This window comes from Ailuropoda melanoleuca, chromosome 14 (assembly GCF_002007445.2).
Source record: "Ailuropoda melanoleuca isolate Jingjing chromosome 14, ASM200744v2, whole genome shotgun sequence".
In the NCBI taxonomy this organism is placed as follows: Eukaryota; Metazoa; Chordata; class Mammalia; order Carnivora; family Ursidae; genus Ailuropoda; species Ailuropoda melanoleuca.
The window spans coordinates 42,530,952-42,548,167 of record NC_048231.1 but is presented as its reverse complement, the minus strand read 5'-3'; the positions used below and the strand labels follow the sequence as shown (position 1 = coordinate 42,548,167).

Sequence of the window (17,216 nt, the reverse complement as noted above, 5' to 3'; positions counted from 1 at the left end):
CAACGGGACACATGTCCTCAGACCCAGAGGGCAAGCTCTGGCTGGCCTGGGAGCCCGGGCTGCAGCTCACCCTCATCCTACCTTCCTCACCCCCAGCTGGCATCTCCTGGGCTCGTGCACTTTCTCTAATTTCATTAATAAAACAACAGTCAGCCAAAGGTCTGGGGCTGACTGAGGCAAACTTTAGTTCTTGGATGGCTTCCCACCCCTGGGCCAGCAGGAAAGGCACTAAGGGGAGACTTCTACTCTGGCTCTTTATTCGGTATCTGTCGGGCTCCTGGGCAAACCCCCTGTGGCTTCTCTTTTAGTCTTGTCTGCCCAAGGACGGGACCCCAGGAGATGAGAGGGAGAAGTACCTGGCCACCTGTGGCCCCTGGTCCTGCACAGCCTCCGCTTGGATGATCAGATGCAGTGTTGACTTCCTCATCTGTAAAGTGGGACAGTCCCGCAGCTCGAGGACAAGACATAGTGTGGATGCTCCCTGCCTTTACCTGTTGTCGTGCCTGGTGCCCGCAGGGCTTGGAACTGTGGGGCTCGTGCTCTGATGGAAGCGAGTACAGGTGTTGGAGCTTAGACCTGGGGCAGCTCAGCAGGACCGTGAGCCTCTCCCAGCCCCCGTGGTCTCACCTGTGACCCTGCCTGGTGTGGGTGACAGGGAAGGTGGAATGTGACTTGGCACAGGCCTGTGAGGAACACGGTACCCTTCTGCCATTTCGTTTTCCTCTCACAAGGGACAGCCATGAGCTCCCCCTGCACTAGCACGTGGGCTGAGCCTGCACACAGCTGAGGTCCCCCAAGGCCAAGGTCAGCCCACCGCAGAGCAGCCTGGGGCCGTATGTGGCCTGAGCTGAGACCCATTCCCCAGGGTGGTCTGCTCCCCGGGGAGCCTATTGATAGCCATCCTGCCCACCTCCCCCCCTCGGTTGCACACATGCCTCCCAGGGCCAGGCTGCAAGGGCCCCGCAGGATATGACATGACATCGCAGGGGTGAGGACAGTGCTGGACAGGCCTGTCATGGTCTGCTTTGACCCTCAGACACTCTGGCTTTTTGTAGCCCGGCTGACCAGGGGACCTGGCAGAGGGCTCTCAGAGCAAAGGCCCTGGGGCACTGCCAGGCCTGTGCCAGGACATGCTCCCCCCGGGGGCATCCCAGTCCCGCAGCTACAGCGGTGCGGGGAGGACAGGAGGTCTCTTCTGGTCAGCAAGGAACCTGTGGAGGTTGGAAGCCTGATGATCCCCCAGGGCTGTCGCAGTGTGTGAGTCCAGCCTGCGGGCAGTGAGGCTGTGGCCATGCCAGTGATGAGCCGGCCTCTGGCACACCCTTCCCCCAAATCTTGTCCCTGCTCCCACCCAGCACTTTGTCTGCAGGCATAGCTGCTGGGGCTCTGTAGCCCCACACCCCAGACTGTCCTGCCCTCCCATGGCCTGGCCTGGGCATCCCCTGAGCCACCCCATGCTCTCCGCCAACACTGCCTGTCTGGAATGATGTGCTGGCACAGCCCTAGTGAAGCAGGTGGGGACAGGAGAGGTGGTCAAGGGGTTTGGGGGTGACCCCTGAGCTACACATCCTGAAGACCAAGGCTGTCTCCCCAGTGAAGACGAGGGCTTGAGGCCAGAAATGGGGCCCTTCCCACTTTGTCTCACCGCCTTGTCTTGCCTGTGAACAGGCTGAGAGGCTTGGACAGAGCTGGCCAGAGCGAGCACCAGGAGAGCTCTGTCTGCTGCTGGGAACCTAGCAAGGTATGGGGTGTGTCAGTGACAGTAACAGCATCTTGGGCAGGGTAAAGCCAGCAGCCACCGCCTTGGGCAAATGCAGTGACGGGCACTGGGCCAGCAACAGCCATTCCCAGGCTGGAGGCCCCTGTTGTGGCAGTGCCTGGGATCCATGGAGGGTCCCACGGCCTGCAGAATCCTCTAAATCACGTCCCCATTGTGCGGCTGTACCAGCACACACGTGGGCAGTCCTTCCTTGGGAGAGGCCCCGCCCCTGATCAGATTCTCACCAGAGCTGACACCCCAGAAGATCGCTCTAGCCCCCTTCACCCCCTGCAGATGGAGAAGCCAAGGTCAGGGCAGTAATACCCCACAGGCAGAGGTTCCCCATTAAGATATCTCTGCCACACCCCTGCCCCCACCCTGTCCCCAGCTTCCCATGTCCCTGCAGGAAGTGGCTGCCAAGTGCTTCAGCAGCCTTTGCTCCTGGAGGTGTGGCCCGGGGCTATGCCCAGGAGGACAGGAGCACGCTCCTTGCTGAACAGGGTCAGGCAAGGGGGTTAGGCTAGTGGGTTCCAGGAGGTCCCCCAGAGCTGAAAATACCCAGAGATTTTGCACTGCAGATTCCTCCCTTGGTGACAGTGGTCTGCAAGCCCCGGCCAGGCCAGGCCTGTAATCTGTGTTGCCAGCTTCCAGTCCACACGCACCTGCGTCCTGCTGTTTGCTAATTTCCCGTCAGTGACTGACAGCAGGGGGACTTGGATCAAGCTGGCAAGATTTAACACAAAAACAAATAGGAAACAGTTCTCATTTCAGCCGAAGCAAAAATGGATCTGGGCTCTGAAAGAAGCATTCCTCCCTCCCTGAGGCAGCGGCGGGGGGGGGGGGGGGGGTGGCACAGCCTAGACTCCATGCAACACTGCCAGTGGCCTGCTGGGGAGCCTCTGGGGCCCCTGCCCTCTCTGGGCCTGGGCATGAAGTGGGGGAGCAGAACATGGGAGTTCCAGGCCCTTTCAGAGCAGATGCTTTCCCACGTTGTCCTGAGAATTTGCTGCCCCAAACTAGGAGTCGTTTCTCATACCTAAGCTATCTCCTCAAGTGACAAGATACTCCCCTCCCTAATCCCAGGGCTCTGTCTCCCCCGGGCTGTGCCGATACTTGTGGGAGTGGGATGGTGCTTTCCGTCTGCATAAGATCCTATACGCCATTGATCCTGAGGTTCAGTGAGAGCAGAAAGCAAAACCAAGCGGTGGGTGTATTTGGGGTGCTGGTGTCCTGGTTGGCCCACTCAGACTCCCAGGGGGACAGCTCAGTCGGCTGGGGCCCCACGGGTGTTGTGTGGCCTGGGCTGCCCAGGTCCAGGCCCCTTGTCCCTTGTGCCGCTCCTGAGGAGTCCAGGCAGTGCACAGGGCTGGGGCACAGCATTGGCTCAGAGCTCGGATGGCTGTGTGGGCTGTGGTTGGCCACAGAAGAAATGGAAGGAGGAGAGCTGGAGTGACCACACTTGTATTGAGGCGCCCTGCTTCTCAGCCCTGTGCCAGGTACCGTGGGAGAGTCGGTAGTACACAGGCTTCAGCCCTTCCTCTCCAGGGGCTGACATCCAGGTGGGAAGACAAGGGCAGGGCAGAGGACAGAGACTAGACCCCCAGATGCAGCCGTAGGTCCCTGCATGCAAACCTCTAAGCCCCCCACCCTCGCAGAGTGTGGCGTCCACCACACAGACAAGGGAACTCAGACTCTAAGAACAAGTTCCCCAGGTAGCCCAGCTCATCCTTCTGTCACCTTCTGAGGAGGATACTTGGCTCTCCCCTGCCATGGAGGGGGAAGGGGGGTTGAGATGCTGCCACCCTTGCTGTTACTTCGAGTCCCCCTAGTCCCCTTCCATGTACACATGGGGAAGCCAGGGACTAGCAAACAGAATGGCCCACGGAGGGTGGGTGCCAAGGTGAGTGGGAGGCATCAGAGGCAGGTGGTCCAAAGCTGAACTGCTGGGTGAGGCAGGAAGTAGCTCTCCCCTGATTCTGGCAGGTTCGGAGGGGTTTAGGCTATTAGGACCCGAGTTTCAGCTTTACCAACAGCCTGTTATCTTGTTTAAACAGCCTTTGCTGTTTGAAGTGGCAGGCCTGGCCGGTGCTGTTACTACGAGCGTCGCAATTGTCCCTGGATTGGGGGGCAAGGGGACAGGCAAGCAGTGACTCTGACTCCTGCACTGGTTGGAACACACCCCCACCCCAGAGAAGCCCCATCTGTTCCTGGCGAGGCCTGCAGGGCTGAGCACTTTAAATGGGCCACTCCTGACCCTCCTGTCCCCTTCCTTCCCTGCCTGGGTGTGCAGCAAGCAGGACCCTGGGGCAGGAGGGACCTGGGAAAGAAAAGGAGAGGAGGAAGTAGTGGGAAGGTCAAGGGCCCCGTGAAAACCTGGGACTGTCCAAGGGCATGAGGTGTGCCGCCCTGAGTTGCTAATCTTTCTGTGCCACATGCTAATCTCCTCTCTAGCCAGGGAGTCCTGTGGCCTCAGGGCTGTTCATCTGCAGGTGGCAGCAGAGGCTGGGGGTGGCGGGAGCAGGAGCCAGGCAGGCCCACCCCACATGGCATGGAGAGGAACACACCCGTGGAGTAGGGGCCTGGGGCCTCTACACAAAAGCGCCGGGGGCTAGCAACGGGGGACGGAAACAGGAAAATAAAACCCGAGACTGCATCCACCAAGACACAGGACCAGGTAGTTCCTGATCATTTTAAAGCCGGAAGAGCTCCTACTTATCAAACACCTTTTCAGCTCGTTTTGGCAGATTGATCCACTGAGCGACGGAGCTGATGTGAGAAGGAACATGGGCCAACTGTCAGTGAAAGACCAGGGCAGCGCAAGGCCTGTCTTGGGGGAGGGAGGCCCGGCCCTGCCATCCTTGATGGCGCCTGCCATCGGCATCCTGGGCTGGGGAGGAGGCTGGGAGCAGCGTGAGGCCTGCAGGCCATCTGTGGGCCGGGCCCAGGGTAGTGCACCTGTGCGGGAGGGCGGGGCAGGGGCCCCCGTGTCCGTGGCTCCTCCCACCCCACCCTAGCCCCGCACACACGGCTGCCACACCGAATGGACGCCGACAGCGTGCACCATCTGGCCCTGCTGCCGTCACCCTGCGTTCGGCAGACCACCCTGGCTGGGTGCTGCAGAGACCAGTGCCCCTGACAGACGGGGCGCTGTGCTCATGGCAGGGGAGCCAGCAGTAACAAGAACGGGGCCCGGTGGTGCTGGAAGCTGTGTCACAAAGGAACAGACGGTGACGGTCCGTGACCAGGGGGTGCTTCAGGTGGGGGTCAGGGAAGGTCAAGGTCAGGTTCTCTGTGGGAACCCCGGGGAAGGAACAGCACAGCGGTGGCAGAGGCCCTCAGGCAGGGATGGGGAGGATGAGTCAGGGAGCTGGTGGAAAGCACAGTGTCATCCTCTGTGATGGAAGCGACTAGAAGGCTTAGGCTTTGTTGTGGTAGGGTCACAGGGAGAGCCAAAGAGCAGAAAGCCGGGAGATGGTCTGGCAAGAAATAAAGGGGGAGCGCTGGGAAAGAAAGGTGTGGACAGATGCCAGGTGTGTCTTGAGGTACCATCAATGGGACAGGATGCAGGCAGAGCCCACAGCCTGACACGGGGCCCTCTCCACACCATAGCCGCCCCGGCCCCGGCCCCCCAGCCTCAGCTAGGGTAGTGCCCACTGCCTGGGGTGCCTCTTCCTCTGGTGGCAGAAGTCGGCTCATACGTCAGTGCCCAGCCCAGATGTGGCCCCTCCCTCCGTGCCTCCTGCCCTCCAGCTTGCACGGTGTGGGCGCCGGACCGTTAGTGGCATGTGTGTCCTTCACCTGGGGGGCTCCGTTCTCCCTGCTCTTCTTTGTCCCTCAAGGCAGGAGTGCGCACTATACTCGGTAGGAGCTTAAGGCGTAGCCAAGTGACCGACTGGGGTCCAGAGAAAAGGGTCTAGAAGGGCAGCCAAAGCAGCGGCAGGGAGGTTGGACCTGCATCTCAGTACTGCTCCGAGTGGTGCTCAGTGAGTGGGTTGCTGGGCCTCCAGCTTCCTCACATTATTGCCTATTGACCACATTTCTATTGTGACTCATTGCCTGATAGCCGAAAATAACTGCTGTCTCCTGGCTAGCAGGACCCGAGGCTGTCCAGTAAAGTTCAAGGAGAACCAAGGCAGCCCTCCGTGGGCCTGGCCGCACAGCGGGTGGGCAGCCCTGTTGGAACAGATGGAGTCTGAGAGCTCCTCACCCAGGCCCCCACCCTATAGGGTTGCTTCCTGCCCGGCTAAGGGATCAGCCACTGACCCTTCCAGACTGTCCCACACATGCCACCGAGGGAACCCTAAAGCTGAAATAAGCCAGAGAGAAAAAGGGGGTCAGATGGAAAGAGAGGCAGATGCTGATGTGAGTGGACATCTGACCAAAGGTCAGAGAGCAAGGGTAGCCAGGCCTACACTGGGGAGGCCTGGGGCCACGAGAACAGAGTGGGATAGGAAAGCATGGATTGGGAGGGTGAGGGGTGCTAAGGAGAGGAAGGCCCCGGTGGTTCTGACAGATGGAGGGGAGGGAGGGGCCTGAGCTGCTGTCCCTGTGTGTGGACAGGGCTGTCTGTCTGTCTCAGCCTGGGCATCCTGGGGGCTTACGCACAGCTACAGGGCCAGCGCAGCTCCATGGCCTTGATGGCCTAGGTTTAGGGGGCGGGCAGCTGACTGGTCCTGGGCAGCAGTGGGAAGCAGGGGCTGTACTGAGGGAGAATGCTGCTCGCCCCAGAGGCCCTGAATGCTCTGGAGGAGGGGAGGGTGAGCGACAGTGCTTCCTGGCTCACCCACATTGCCCTGGTGGCTCTCCTCTCCATGCTGTCCCTGCAGATTGGTTCCAGGAACAGTCAGGGGCTCGTGGATTCATTAGCCTCATTAATCCAGTTCTCCAGTCTGGCAAGGCAGGTTTGCGGGAGGAAGAAGCGGGAAATGCTAACCAGATTGGTCTGGAAGTGACCCCGGTTATCCAGCTCTGTCCCCAGACATGTCCCCCTTTCCTGAGGCCAGTAGCAGTGGGGAGGGGGGGATGACCAGGTCTGGGTGGTTGTGGTTGTCTGGGGCTTTCCTTGGGTGGGGATGGTAGGCCTGGCAGCTGGGCCTAGGCAGGCCAGGCAAACCCTCTGAGCCCCAGTATCTACATCTGTAAAGTGGGAATATCGGGGAGATCCCCTTACAGCCTCTTTTCTGAGACAAACAGAGCTGGACATCCAGGCATCATGGTAGCCTCCACACAAAGGAGGAAGCTAGCTGTGGAGGCCAACACAGCCACAGGCTAACACTGCTGGTATCTAACCTCCTCTCCCATCGGGAGGCCCCCTCCACCCAGGGCTGCTTCAGCCAGGAGCAGGTCACTGGAAGGACCTCCCTTCTTCCTGCCTACTACCCTCTCCCTCAGGAAGAATGGGGTCCCCTCAACTCCCAAAGACCCTCCCCTACCCCTCTCAGGATTTCTCAGGCCAGCCAGCCAGGGCTGGGCCCGTGTGCCCCTGTGAAGGGACGCCTGGCCCAACTCAAGATCAGCAGCCTCCTCCTGCCATCGGTCTGTGTTGCTGTGTGAGGCTCTGAGGGTGGAGGCTTTCTCCTCCGTTGTCATGGAAACAGCAGTGAGTCTGCTGAGCATCTGAGTCCTCAGCTAAACAGAGAGAGGGAGCAGCACCCTGGGTGGCAGCTGCTATGACAGACTCTCAGCAGCTCAGCATTTGGAATGACCCGAGGGGCTGCCATGCCGCTCAGCCTGCTGAGCACAGAGGGCAACTCGGAGACCTCCTTGCCCGCTGTCTCCCTGTGGGCAGCTCAGCCCTCTTGTCCGCACGGGGTTGTGGTGATTTCCATCCAGGCCTGGGTGAGCTGAGCACACAGCCCTGCCCTCCAGGAGACACTTCCAATGAGGGGACACCTACCGTGGGGCAGGGGAAGGGGGTGGAGAAACACGAATTCCAGCAGGCGACAGCCTCGAGCTGGGGCTGCCTGGGGAGCTCCAAGCGTCCTGTCCCCATCCCTGCAGGCGTGAGCCGACATGACTCAGGCCTCCTCCGCCTGCTCCTGAACTGGGCCTCTGCTGAGGAGCAGCCGTGCTGCCTCCCTGTGTGGTTTTTGTCTGTCTGCCCATCCCTTCTACCGTCGCCTCCCAAATGCGTCCCAAGCTCCTCGCATTCAGGGGAGTGTATGCAGTGGCCTCCCCCTCCAGCTCAGTGTGTCCAGCACAGCCATCTGTCCACGGGTCAGGGGCGCAGTCACAAATCTCCAGGCTCCGGCCAGGCGAGGTGAGCTCAGCCCAGCAGCCAAGGGAGAACCCAAGGAAGTCTCAGGCACTGCCTGCCGTCTGCATGGGGTGTGTGGGGCCTGGGGACAGGCAGCAGGCTGGCAGGAGATGCTTCTCAGCAGAGGTGAATGGCGAAGGGTGGGTGTCCTGGAGCCCAAGAAGGCTGCTTGACCACAGTTCCTCACTGTTGGCCATAGCTGCTCTGAAAGGAGAGCAGTATCCTAACATGGACCCAACAGCGTCTTTGTGACAACGGCACAAGGCCTGTGCCCAGATGAGGCTCTGCTGGTCCTCGCATCCTTCTCGCCCCCGGATCCCACCCTGTCTGCTGCTCCTCACGGTACCTCTCCCTCCTCCACTGCTTCCCTTAGGGATAGCCCCTGAGGCGGTGCAAGCAGGCCTCCAGCCCAGTCTGGGGCTCTTGTTCTGCTGCTTGCCACCACCACCCTGTGCCCAGGGGAGCCCTCCTGCCTGCACTCCTCCACCTGGGGGTACATACAGGGTCTTGTACCTTTGAGTTCCCCTTGGACAAGCTGGAGCCCAAAAGAGAATTGAATCCTGGAAGGATGAAGATCTTCGGTGGACTGGCTGGGGAAGCAAAGGGCTTTGAGCCACTGGCAGACTGCAGTCTGGGCCTGGCCTGGCCTCTTGCTCCCAGCCAGAGCCTTGGGCTGGGGCACCCCACGATCAGCCTCCACCTGCTTCCCGCGGCCACCCAGCAGAGCCCCACCTGAGCACCCCCTGGCCATCCTAGACTTCGCTGCAGCTTTGCATGAAGACAAACACACACATACTCCTTTCTCACCCCCAAAGACCTGCCCCCCGTCCTCCACTTCTTTAGAGACAAAGAATAAGCTGTTTCCCTGAGTGACCGACGCCATCCTTGGAGTGATTTTACTTAAAGGAACGACCCTGTCTGTCTTCACACCGGTCCACCGCTGCAAATGCATCTAATACAGGTCCCACCCACCCCACGTTCCTTCCTGCCAGGAACTCAGGGCATAGGTCTGAGGGTGGGGCCCACTAGCCTTCTTCCCCCTGGAGAAGTCTGGGGACACCAAAGCCAACTTTGTCTTAGAAGGGCTCAGGATGGGCCAGGAAAGTCTTGGAGGCTGCTCCCACCCACCAGGGCCACAGCACAGGATCCTGGGCCTCACCTGCCTCTGCTAGTGATGCAGGGGGGAGGGGCAGTTGGCACTGCACTGAGGGTGGGCACCACACTGCCCACTGGGACATGCCATTCACTGGGTCAGCACTCCCCCACTCCCCAGACCACACGCTGCCAACTGACAGGCAGCCCCCAACTTTGGTGCCCCCAAGCTTCCACCACAGAGGGAGCCCAGAGGGCCCAGAGGCTTGGCTGTTACTTTGTGAAGGGTGCCAGTTTTTATCTCCGGCCCCAAACGAAACCTCCTCTTTGGCCCATCCAGCCATGGTGCTGCCAGGCTACCTCCGTGCCCTGGTCCCGCCCTCAGCACCCTTGGAACCTGGCACTCTGTTGCCCCAGGGCCAGGCCCAGTGGCTCAGCTATGGGGTGGGCAGCCATGGGGCTGGCTCCATCCATGGTGAATGGAACTCATTCATGTGCATAGCCCAGCCTCCCAGCCCTACTTCCAATGTGAAAAGCTGAATTCACAGTTCCCATGAACAAACACTCCAGGCTTTTCCACAGCGGCCCGACTTGAGCTGTCCAGGTTATAACAAAACTGAGACCTCATCCTAGAGAAGAGGAAACTGAGCCCCAGGACAGGAAAGAACCTCCCCAGGCTCTGGAGCCCCAGCTGAGCCAGTGCCAAGGCCCTGGCCCCCCACCTTATCCCCTCCACTGCCCCTACCAGCTTGCCTACACTGCAGCTCAATGCCTTTGCTGATCTTACTCCAGTGCCTTTCCCTGCCCTGCGCACCCCCATAAGGCCCTGTAGAGATGCCCCCTTCTCCAGGAAGCCTCCCCTTTTATCTCAGTCATATCCATGATGGCCACTTGCAGCTACGGTACCTGGGCATGGGGACTGAGCTTTCCCTGAATGTCACACTTTAGTCCTCAGCCGCCCTGTGAGGAGGCACATTAACAGACATCATTTTACAGGTGGGGAAACTGAGGCTCAGGACAGCTAAGAGCTGGTGGCTGGCAGATCAAGGGTTCTGACCCTCGGCCACTCCACAGCCACCACACCACCTTGTTCATTTCATCCTACCCAGGACTGGCTCATTGAGAACAGGGCCGTTGGCTCACCTCTCCATCTCCCTTATGCTTAGAACAGCATCTCACGCCAAAGGGCCCCTGGAGAGGGTCTACCAGGGAGATAAGAAAGGAGTGAGGAATGCAGGGGCTCAGCAAGGAAGGGGTGCTGAAGTGCTGGCAGGCTGGAGTTCCAAGTCACCTGGACTCCAGGATTCAAGCTGGTGCTGAGAAGAGTTGAAACCTTGATGTCACCTGCATTTTATGTGAGGTCTAAGACTGGAGACCCCTGTGGACTCCTGGTTGGGCCAACTGGCCTTGCCCTTTGCTGTGACCACAGTGAACCCTCCACTAGACCCTGGGATGTAGGAAGCTGGTGGAGAGGGAGCAGACAGAGACAGGATGGGTCAGTACAGAGCCCCAGCCACGCAACATGTCACATGCTGCCGCCTCCTGGCATGTCCCCCACTCGGTGAAATTTACCCATCGGTACAGGGCAGGCCCCCAGTCAGCCTTCCCTGTGTTCCAAGGGTCTGGTTGATGGCGTGTTCAGCATGAGTCGACATTCGCATATGGCTGCCCAAAACCAGTGTGAGCTTGGAGGGTAGGCAGGTACTGGTCCCATCACCCCCTAGAATGTGTGTCCTCACAAGAGAAGAGGGTGTCAGGAATAGGATGGTCTGGACCAGTGTCCTAGGAGGACTACAGAGCTGGGAGCTGGTATGGAAACCAAGGCAACCTGGAGTGTGCCCAGGCCTCCTGGAGGCCCCAAAGGGAGCAAGGAGCAGTGTCCGCACAGCCTTCCCCTTCCTAGAACAGGACAGTGGGAAACCTGTGTGATGGTAACAGGGCAGCAAGGTTGGCTGAGCACCTGCATTGTACCAGGGACACCTGGACAGGTGCCACGCAGCATGCCTGTGGCTCCACCCACCCTACAGCCAGATGGGGACTCAAGGCCCAAGAGGTAGGTAGGGGACCCAGGGCCCCACAACCAATGACGAAAACAGTGAGTGTAAGTCTTAGTGTGTGTTTTCTCTATTAAAAGCCACCCCCCTTTGTGAGGCTGGTATCCCTGCCTTCTCCTCACAGATAAGGGACCAGGGCGCCGGGAAGCAAGCATCTTGCCCAGAGTGACACAGGCTAGAGGCAGTCTATGCAAGGCACCTCGGGGCAGGTGAGGGCCAGGAACAGGCAGTCACATGGAGGTGGGGGCTGGGGAGAAGGATGAGAACACCCAGATCACGAAGGGCCAGTGTGGCCCTCTGAGGGGATCCAGACTTAGCCCCAGAAGCTAAGTCAAGAAATCTGGGGATGGAGAGGGTTTCAGAGCGTGCCCGTGCCCCTTCCCCATAGCCTGGTTCTCAGTCCAGGGGTGGTCAGTGAGTCACCACAAACAGGACCCGGGTCCTAACAGAACACCTGGGGTGGCCTGTGAGGAGAGAACGGAAAGGACCCTGCCCTCTGGGCACCCTGAGCTATAGGCGTCCATCAGGAGGGGTGCAATGGGTGGAGGTCTTTCTCTCGCCCACCTGCGCACAGTTCGGTACTGCTGGAAAATGACGTGTACTTTACTGTGTGGGTTAGTGAGGCTACGGTAAAGAGATGCTGAAGGGTCCCCAGCTCCAAAAACAGGCCACCACCCCAGTCCGCCTCAAAGGCCCGTTAAGTTGCAGATCTGCACACCGGACCCCACACTGTCACAGGTTGTGGAAGCAAGCTGCGTGACACTCGAGAAGCTGGTGCAGGCTTTGGGGGAGAGGTAGAATGGCTCACAAGGAGGGCTGGAGACTGAAATGAGCCCCCGAGAGGGACAGGTTCAAAAGACCCAAAGCAGGCTGGCAGCCTGGCAGGCATTAGCCAGCTTCCTTACCTGTTCCCCTGTCTCTCTCTAGAAACCACAGTGTCTTAGGAGAACTGAGCAGTGCCCCCCCCCATCATGGAGGGAGCTAGAATTCACTTAGAGAGGGGCCCAGGAAGCACAGCCTGGAGGACACCTACTGGCCCTTCTCCTTCAGGCAGCCCAGTGAACTCTCAAATCAGTGGGAGTCAGACGTGCTAGAAGAGGCCACGCAGAAAACGTGTGGACAGACCCCTTTGCCTGCTGCGGGGCCCATTCTGCTCATTTGCAAAGTGCAGGGGCTGTCTGTGAGTGTCCGCGCTTGGGTTCAAGGCTGGGTCACTGGGAACCCACCCTCTCCCACCCAGCCAGCATGCAAGGAAACCAAAGGCAGCCCTGCCATGCCATAGCTCTTGGGCTTGACCTATCAAAGCGGGGAAACAGTGGTAACTGGAGGTGCTCCACCTGGCACTTGGGGCTGTCCTGTGCACCACTAAAAAGCTAAGGGAACCTCCTGTGAGGAGGAAAGCCTGACACTGGTGAGGGCAGGGCCGGGTGGCCATCACATCTCTAGGCTGAGCAGTCCCGGGAGGCACCCTGAGGAACCAGGTGGCCCCGGAACCTGTGGTCAGTGCAGAGGTGCTGCCGGCCCCAGGAACTTGTCAGGTGCTGGCTGGCTGAGCCCAGCTCTGCAGTCAGGCCTCTCTCCCTCCAGCCCCCGGAGCTGCTCCCGCAGTGGGGCCATGGCATCCCAGAGCGGTTCTGTGCTGGGGGTGCAGGGAGGGTGGCCTTCCACTGAGAGGCAAGGAGACTACGGACACCCCTGTGCCAGGGCAAGGGGCAATGAGTGGCATGGGAGAGTGCCCACTGGACAGCAGCAGCCACAGGACCAGGCCCAACAGACCCAGGTTCTCACACCAGCACCATTTCTCCTCACAGTGGACCTGGCTTTGAATGCCGTGACCATCCCATTTTACAGATGAGGAAATTGAGGCCCAGAGAGGAGAAATGACTTGTCCAAGACACATCAGAAACTGATGGTGACAGCGAACGCCAGGCCTCTGGCCGCAGACCCTCTGCTTGTAACCCAGGCACAGGGACAGCCCTTTTGCAACACCAGGAGAGCCTTCGTAGAGAATCAGAACTGAGGGACACCATTCCCCTCACCATATGCAGGCTTCCCTTTGCACCCCAGCTCACCCTGGCCATGGGCCTCAAAATAAAGCTGGTCCAGTCCAGGCCACCATGGGTGCTAACGTGTGGTACCCATGTGCCAGGTGAGGGCCTCTGCTGCCAAGTTCAGCACTGAGCAGATTCCAGACTCACTGGCCAGCGACCTCCTTAGGAACAGGTCATTAGGGGTGCCTGGGTGGCTCAGTCAGTTGAGCATCTGCCTTTGGCTCAGGTCGTGATCCTGGGGTCCTGGGATCGAGCCCCATGTCAGGATCCCTGCTCAGCAGGAAGTCTGTTTCTCCTTCTCCCTCTGCCCCTCCCCCAGGCTGTTCTCTCTCTCTCTCTCTCTCTCTCAAATAAATAAAACCTTAAAAAAAAAAAAAAAGAAAGAAAAGGAATAGGTCATTAGGTCCTGCCTGGTGACATCCACAGGCCCTCTGGGGGAAGTCCATTCAGTGGCATTGAGTATATTTGGACCTGTCTTAGTAGGAGCTTCCACCCCACCCCCGCAAACGGCCAAGAGCTGACTTCTTTACCACCCCAGGGACCACATCCAGCCACCCAGCTGCGTCCCGCTGTCTGACATGCTGTTACAAATCACTGATTTCTCACCATTGGGCAATAAGATTCCCACCACCGCCCAAGCTTCTGATGGGAATTGTCTGTTCCACGTTATTTATATAAATGAATGTGCAGACAAACCCCAGACTCCTAGGAAGGGCCATCTTGCTGGTGAGCAGGCCCTGGCATCAGAGCCCCAGGCTGGCACTGTTGGGAGCTACTGGTGGGTGTGCTTCCTCCTGGGTGAAGCACCCATGACCACCGCTCCCTTGGCAGCTAGAGCGGTAAAGGCAAGGAGGGCTTCTTGGTGGAAAAGAACATGTGGTTGGCGGAGACACAGGGCTCTTAGCCAAGTCCTGGAAGTTGCCCTATTCAAGCCTCCATCTCCCTGTGTGTGAAATGGGTAGCAGCCCTGCTTGCAGCACAGACATGCCTTGCAGGGTTCCTGGTTTCTGGGTCCAAGAGGATGTTTGTATTGGGCTAATGAAGGTTTCGCAGGACAACGTGGTGATGTGCTATCAATGATTCCAAAGCTGCCCCTGACTTCATTTGCCCTAGGGGCCCAGCAGCCGGTTGGACTGCACAAGGATGGTGCCCAACTCTGGCTTACCACCTTTGGGGCCCTCAGCACCAGCTCTGACCCATGACACCAAGTGGACAGAGTCACAAGGGAACTGGGTGGCAGGGGGGAACCCCACCCAGGCCAGGGAGGAGAATGGGGCCATAGCTGGTGTCCAGGCTGTGCACACCCACCAAGGGCCAGCGGGGTGGGGGGTACAGGGGAGGCCCTAAAGTCCAGACTGAGGGGCTGGGACTTTATCCTGGTGCAGGGTGCATAGCCAGACATGTGCTGCAGGAGGGTGAACAGGGGTATGGGGATAGGAGAAGTCAGGGGAGCTTCCAGGAAGAAGGGGCCTTCAGCAGGGCCACAGAGGGTGAGCAGAACATGGAGAGAGAAGGAGGGAAGCCCTGGAGGCTGAACGGGGAGGTGCACCCATGGCACTCATTCCTCCCACACTCACACCCGGGCAGTTTCCAGAGTTGACTGCCCAAAATAGCACGTTTCTTTTTCAATGATCTGTGCTCTGAGGTGTCAGGACACTGCCCTGCCCACTTGGGAGTGCTTAGGATGCAGACGCGCACATGCCACAATGACAGTAGCACCATGGGCATCGAGTCCCCCCTGCAGCACCAGGGCCCCACCCTGCCCACGCATCACCTCCTGGGTTTGGCCCCTCCTCAGCAGAGGGGCCTGGCACGGTGGCATCCCATGTGGGCCATGACCACCCAGGGAGCATCTAGTCCGGTGCTTCTCAAGCTCTGAAGCTCGTGTGTCTACAAGCTGGTACCCAGTCAGTGAGTCCCACGGGCTGGGCTGAATTCTGCCTGGCAGCGCCCACACGGGCAGGGCGTCTACACAGATAGAGGTTTTGTGGTTATTCTTTGATGCCCATCATCTCCCAGGTCTGTAAATAATGGCCAGTGTGGTTACCCATGGCTTGTCCCAAGGAAGAGAGAGAAGCACGAAACCTGAGCCCCCAAAAGCCAGGAAAGCAAGAGGAGCCCAGGAGCAGGCAAGGGCCCCACGATGAGGGAGACTCCTGTTCTGTGCTCCTGGGCGGTAGCAATCCTCTTGAGTATTTGCAAGGCACTGCCAAGGGCATGGCTGCCCTGTAAGGAAAGTGCCTGAGTTCCCACACTTCCAAGTAAGGAACGTGAGGCTCAGAGAGATGTTTGGGGTCCAAAAAGCCTGCCAAGAGCTGTCTGTGGGGCAGAGGTTCACATGGGACAGGAAGGACTGGTCAGCTGCGGCTGAAGTCAGGAACCTGGGGTGTGTGCTGAGCAGGAAGAACAGCTGAGCTGGCCGTGGGGTGGGAGGGGACATGTGGCCAGTGACTGCTCCAGTGCCACACAGGGCCTGCCCTCAAGGGACTGACCAGTGGACGCCTCAGTGCGAGCGCTGGCCAGCATACATGCGCTGTTTCATCATGTTGGGATGCCCTCCTGCCCCTCTGCTTCCTGGACTCCACAGCCTGCGCAGAGCTGCTGGGCTTGGACCGGGTTTGAGAGTTACCCTGGCTTTCACCCCAGGTGACCCAGCAGATACCATTCTAGGACCCTGGCCATGTCCTGGCTCCCGCTCCATGAGCCCCAGCTCCATACACAGGGCCCAGCCATGGGCAGTGACCTGCTGGTGGCCAACCCATCCCCCTCTGAGTTCTGGGTCTCTGTCTTGGTTCTATCACCTGGCGTGACAGCTGGGACCTGTCACTGGCCCTTAGGGCATGCTCAGCAAGTGTTTGCTCAATGAATTAACGCATGCTGAATTAACGCGTGCATGCTAATGACCACGTCTGTTATTTATCTGATGCGAAATTTAGGGTTAGAAGCACAGCCCCTGATTATGACATCATTCCTAAGAGAATTGATAGCTCTGTTAGGCTTTACAATGTGGCTTCCAGGAATCCATTAGAGCTAATTACTCCCCAGTAGAATGTGACATTCCTAGACCACCACTTATCTCACATTTGGGAACATTGTGTGGCTCCTCCAGGCGCTGCTGGGGCTTGGGATCCTGCATCTTGTTTCCGCAGAAAGGTCACCCCCTCCTTTTCCCAAGACCTGAAACCACTCACTTTCCAGAGTTTCTGGTGTTCCTGAGCTCATTCTAAACAAGGCGCAAGATTGGTTTGGAAAACACGATCTGCAGGGTGGTATATGGAGTCTCAGGGCAGCTTTTCTGAGGTGGGAGAGTAATGACAAGTACCTCTGAGCATTCTCTCCCCATTCGGCCTGGTTCCTTCTTAGCACTGATGCTGTTAGGTTGTGTACCTCGGACATTCCAGGATCTCTGGAGGAGCAGGGTTTCATTGGGGCGTGGACACCCCCATCTGGGATGACCTCACTTAGGCCAACAATGCTGCCCATTCACGCTACAGTGAGCCTGAGCCCCTGGCCGTGGAACATGGAGCGCATTTCCTGCCTCCCCAAGCCTCAGTTTCTTCATCTGTAAAATGGGAATAGGAAGGTGCAAGGTTTGAACAAGCTGGCATGCCATGGCCACACTATCAGCACCAGCTGTGGCTTCCTTCGTCATTACCACATCACTGGTGATATAATCTGGTCAGAAATTCCTTAAATCTGACGCCTCAGATCTAAACTAAACTAGTTCTGGGCTTTGTTCGGACATTTGGCTTGTTTATTTTGTTTTAAAATGGGGAGCAGCTTTCGCCATAGTAACTCACCAGCAGTCCTTTTAGAAGCCAGAATTGGCAGTTCTGTGTGGAAACGGTGGGTCTGGGAGTCAGAAGGACGCGTTATGTTCCTTAAACACTCAGTCACTACAACCCATTGAAGGTCCTCAGAAAGAAGGGGTAAGTAAGGGCCAGTGCCACTGGGGTCACTGAGCCTCCTGGAACACTGTCCTCACATGAGCCCAATGTCCTGGC

The 17,216-nt window shown here is 58.6% G+C and overlaps 2 protein-coding genes across 2 annotated transcripts in view; one reads left to right on the top strand and one right to left on the bottom strand.

Moving 5' to 3' along the window:
* The window catches only part of RSPH14 (radial spoke head 14 homolog), a 78,986-nt gene that overhangs the window by 41,813 nt on the left and 19,957 nt on the right, over positions 1 to 17,216 (bottom strand). The window lies entirely within an intron of this gene.
* The window catches only part of GNAZ (G protein subunit alpha z), a 40,481-nt gene that overhangs the window by 12,612 nt on the left and 10,653 nt on the right, over positions 1 to 17,216 (top strand). The gene's annotated exons all lie outside the window — the stretch shown is intronic.